This window comes from Artibeus jamaicensis, unplaced genomic scaffold (genome assembly GCF_021234435.1).
Source record: "Artibeus jamaicensis isolate MK-2021 breed Jamaican fruit bat unplaced genomic scaffold, CSHL_Jam_final contig_233, whole genome shotgun sequence".
Classification (NCBI taxonomy): domain Eukaryota; kingdom Metazoa; phylum Chordata; class Mammalia; order Chiroptera; family Phyllostomidae; genus Artibeus; species Artibeus jamaicensis.
Genome location: NW_026521486.1, coordinates 40,415,341 through 40,420,459, shown reverse-complemented (window position 1 = coordinate 40,420,459; position 5,119 = coordinate 40,415,341). Strand labels below are relative to the sequence as shown.

At 34.8% G+C, this 5,119-nt stretch overlaps 1 long non-coding RNA gene across 1 annotated transcript; it reads left to right on the top strand.

Moving 5' to 3' along the window:
- The first annotated feature begins 1,667 nt into the window (after positions 1-1,667).
- Positions 1,668-4,785, top strand: LOC119045087 (uncharacterized). Its single transcript, XR_005081730.2, has 3 exons — positions 1,668-1,900; positions 2,183-2,266; positions 3,949-4,785. It is a non-coding gene; the product is annotated as an uncharacterized LOC119045087 (long non-coding RNA).
- The last annotated feature ends 334 nt before the right edge of the window (positions 4,786-5,119 follow it).

Below are 5,119 nucleotides of genomic sequence, written 5' to 3'. Positions count from 1 at the left end.
CAACTTTTTTTAGTTTTGAACTCCTAAATGGCAAGCTTTATTTACAAACAAATCTAAAATTTTTATGAAACACATTTGCCTATTTTGTAATATTTATCATTTGTGATCTTAGAGCTTATGTCAAAACTGGCTCATATGCTTCTGAAAGCCCATAAAACACAGGAAGAGTTGTATGTTCCTTAGCCAGAACTTCTGCTGATACAAACCTCAGATCATCCAGTGTGAACGTCTATCTGTATACACAGAATCTGCTTCCATGGACACAGCATATACACATAAAAGTTCAAATAGTTCATAGCTTTGTTCATAAATAATTCTTGATATTCAGCCATTATAACTATAATTATCTTTATAAGAGCTTGTTATTTAAGTTCTGCTATATTTGCCATACCTAGTAGACTATAGAAGGTTTTAAATTTGAAATGTGATTTTCTTTGTGTTTGTTAAGTACTATAAAATGTTCTATTTTCCAATTAAGTTGACTTTAGCAACTGTGTCTCTGGTGGCCAAAGATGGAAGCAGCAAATCTGAGCATCTTAATCTTTAAAAAATGACATTAATAATTCTCTTTTGATTATTAACTTAGCTCCAGTGATAGGAATTCTCTTTTATGCTACAAAATTTAGGCACATCTGCAGCGAGAGCTACTAAGCTGCCAATACCAAAGGGTTAAACCTTTTATTAGCACAGTAAATGAGCCTGAACCTAGCATAGACTAGCTGCACCTCTACAATTACCTGGTGCACTTCGCAAATAAAGAAGTGTGAATGCAATCAACATAATTATATGGTCAAGCTCTGGAGGAGAGATTTCAGAGTTAATGTACAGCATATTTGGAAAAAATAAGTGTAAAATGACCTGAATCTACAAGAAAGGTAATTTTGAGAACAAAACTACCTGAAATAAGTAGTTAAGTAAATTCCCAGTACTTCTGGAAAATAGTAGATAATGTCATGGGGTCATTCTGAGCTTAAATCAGAGACTATCTAATAGAGGAATGTTTCTAAGTGGCAACCAGAGACTAGAGGTTGTGTGTACAGTGCTTATCTACCTACATTTGCATCTTCTCAATCCCCTTGATCTATACTGTATAACTTAATTGAGAAACAATTTGGAGCTGACCTTTGAAAGAGTATGAAGATTGGTAGTACAGCTAGAAGTGAAGTAGTGTGTAAGGATAATGGGAACCACAAACTGGAAGTAATAAGGAATTTCTGAAAAACTCATACAGGAAGTAAATTAGACTAAAAGAGTTGGAGACTCATAATCCGTAACTAGAGCTGTCTTTATTGGGTGATTTCTATTTTTCTTAAAGCTTTTTCTATGGTATTCCATTTCCCTGGATGCAGGAGTATGGTAGGTGGTGGTTGTAGTACCATAAAAAATAAAGTTTTGTACAAAATTAAATAATATTTGGCTGGGATGGACTGTGTGTGTGTGTATACACAATACGAGGAAGTGAGGCAGATTCAGGGAGAAGTCATATAGAGGTCTTGATGACTGCTACATGAAAAGATCCTTAATAAATGAAAAATCTGAATATAAATCTTAGTATAAACCATGATAGGAAAGCAAGAAATGTAAAGGAGAGCAAAGGTTGAAGTGGAATATTGGTTATGAAACATGCAAATTTTTCTTAAACTCCTAGGTGGCCAGAATGGCCTTTATAGGAAATATTTAAAACACTGACACTGTCTTCATTCATGCTTGACCCGAAATGTCTGATTTTTCCTCAGCTGTTATATCTACCAGCCAAAACTCTATCCATCCTGTATTGGTTGTATTTAGTTATACCTTCTCAAAGGTCTTCTGCAACAACAGAGGTTAGAGATTCCCAGTGATGGCTGAACAAAGGAATCAATGATGAGTTTTTTATTCCAATGTCCACACCTGATTCTGGGTAAGTCCTACCAGGCTCTCAGCAAGTGGGTTCTGCATTGTTTTTTAGTAGACATGGTTTTAGAATTACCCTGCGGGCAGCCAAGAGTAAAATTAGCCCACTCTGATCTCATACTTCTTCAAACTCCTATGACCTAAGATACACTGATATGTAGAATCTGATCTTAAAGTACATTTAAAATTTTTTTAAATTAATTATACTAATAAAAGTATAAACTTTTATTTCTCTCTTGTAGGATGGTCTGCTTGCTTTCTCTTTAAAAATATATTTTTCTATTTCTAGTTCAAGTTCATCAGAATTGGTCAGGATTTATCTCCCACGTGAGGGCTTTCCTGAATAACCTGGGAGGACAGCGTGACTCTGCTGGTGAGTCACTTACCCTGTCTGAGCTCCATGGACCAAATAGAGTGTCTGTCTACTGTGGATTAAGCAGGGCTGTATTTCATGTAAAACTCTAGGGACCTAATTAAACTTCAAAGTAAACAGGAAGAATATTTTGTGGAACTGAAAAGCAAATCAGTTAACCACATGATAGATGAAGACAGTTTAGCTTTCCATTATCTGTGAAAGTAAAACTAGGATCTTCAGATAAAATGTAAAGTACATGATCATCAACTTGGAATATCTTAGAAGACCCGCTCTTCCTGGGCCACAGGAAGCAGACAAAAATGATATTAAGAACTTGGGTCTACTGTTGGTTTATGAAGAAAACCTTAAGTGTAAAGAGGATGGAGTAGTTCCAATGAAAGTCATTGAGGTTTTTTTTTTTGCCCAGGAAAATTGGTATTAGGAAACGAACAGCTCCCCTCCTTTATTTTAGCAATTTGTCTGGAATCTTGTATATTATTCTTGTTTTTTTAATCCTCACCCAACAAGAGGAATGGAGGGAGGGTGGGAAGGAGAAAGAGAGAGAGCAATATTGATGTGAGAGACAAACGATTCGGAAACCCAGGCATGTGCCCTGGCCAGGGATCAAACCTGCAACTCTTTGGTATATGGCACAACGTTCCAACCAACTGAACACCCAGCCAGTGCTGTTATTTTTGGGTTTATGTGTTGTGCTCTTGCTTGCAGTTAGTTTGTTGCTTCTTTCATTTTTTAAAATATTTTATTTTAGTTTTTCTGGGAGTTTTTTGTAATATTTCTATGTCTATTCAGTCTAATGTTTTCAAGATAAAAGAGAGTTCTGGAAGCTGTAAAGAGTGCTGAACTGCCTCAGCTTTGATAAGCAACTCTGACTTTTCTGGTGTTATAAACACTTTAGGGGATTAGTTCCAACAAGTTTATCTTCATTTCAGCCGAGGTGCCCTAATCATTGCGGCTACCCCTTTTCAAAACTGATAAAATGATGTCTTTCTATTTCCAGGTGCCTGGTGGATGGTAATGTACTGCATCCGCCAGGCACTTCAAAATAGAAAGAAGGCAGCAAGAAAGAGAGAAAGTGATGTACACTTCAATAATATTAATGTTTTTCTGAGAGCACAGAGGTCACATTCTGAGATGCGGTGCCAGTAAAGGAATTTGGTCTTGGTTTATTAGAAGATTCTTTCGTTTTCTGGGTCATTCATTGCTGCCACAAACAAACCAACAAGACTCTTTCTAAAAAACAAATAAGCCTTTTTGATATTGCTGGAACATTGAAAAACATGTTGATTCTCTCACATTTGTTAACTCCTTTCTTCACTGTTGTTATTTACTTTCTAGATGCTTCTACTTTTTTTACTCTGTTATCATTTTATGTATATTCTTTGATTTTTTTCTACAGAATATGTGACAAATTGTATACTGCAATATTTTTATGAGAAACATTTATGAGAGAAAGAAAAACACTGGAAACAACGAAAATAGGGATTTAGTTGTATATATTAGAATACAAAAATATAATTAAATTGTTTAAGCTGGTAAAAACAATACCATAGAAAATCAAAGACTTGCAAATATATCTGTATTGATTACTAAATGAGTAACATAGGTTATATATAGCGAGTTCTGCTAATACTATTCTGCTCTGTACTTACAAAACTCCTACAAATGCTGTACTTCTACAGGAAGAATACTGAATTTTAAGAGAAAAATATATTAGGAAAATAACAGCTGAACTCACCAGGAAGAAAGAAATGGGATTTTGTTGTTGCCGTAAATGATGGGGGAACATTACGACAGAACTTCAGGCTGTTGCTGAAGTAGTTCAGAGGTATGGGATCTGGAATAAAGTTGACAGATCGGAGTATTGCAGCTCATGTGGGAACAGAAGCTGTAGTTTTGTCTTCTTGTAAGATGGTGAGCTGAGATACAACCCTCTGCAAAGACAAAAGGTATTGATGTCGCTATTGGTTACAATGCCTGTAGAAACTGGCTTAGAAAAACCACAGGTCTAGAGATCCGGCAGGAAACATGTCATTACCACATCCATGAATGGAAAAAATGTAGCCTAGGTAAGATAAAAATCCCAGTTCCAAATCAGATGCTGTGAATTCTGAACGTTTACTGCTCATGAGATAGGAAGACAAAAGTTGATACGTTAACATTGGTTCCAGCAGTATCTATAGCCCACAATACATGAGACTCCCACAAAGAAAATCCACCCTTACTGGAGATGATATAACAATAAACAATTCAAAGAATACATGAAAAATTAATCACAGTGCAAAAAGAGCCAACAAATGAAGCAAACATAAAAATTAACATTTAAAAACTAGGGATAAAAATGATCCCTAGTCTCACATGACTGTCAGATATTAGTATTTAAAGTTATTAAATACAAGAAGGTACAAACCCCACAATGGAAGTGGTATGGCAATAAAAAAAACCTAAATATTGGACAGAGCCAAATGAAATCTCTAACAATGACAAGAAAAGATATATAGAACATTAAAGTCAACTCAATAAGGATAGTAAATTGGAGAAGAGATTTAGTAGTTTATGCCTAATAAAGTGAGATAAAGAGATAAAAATACTTATGAACATGTGAGGTAGTAAATGAAAATCTAACATATAGAAAAGATATTTCAGAATTAGAAATAAAGAGAAAGTGGAAAGATAATTGTCCAAGAGAGGATAATGGCTATAATTTACTAATGTTAAATAATAGTAGTTTTCAGACTAAAGAAGTTCAAAAGTGAATTAGGTCTATTCTATGTATCTGTCAGTGAAGGATAAAAATCACATGATTCTCTCAATTGTAAAAAAGCATTTGATGGAATTCAACATCCTTTAATA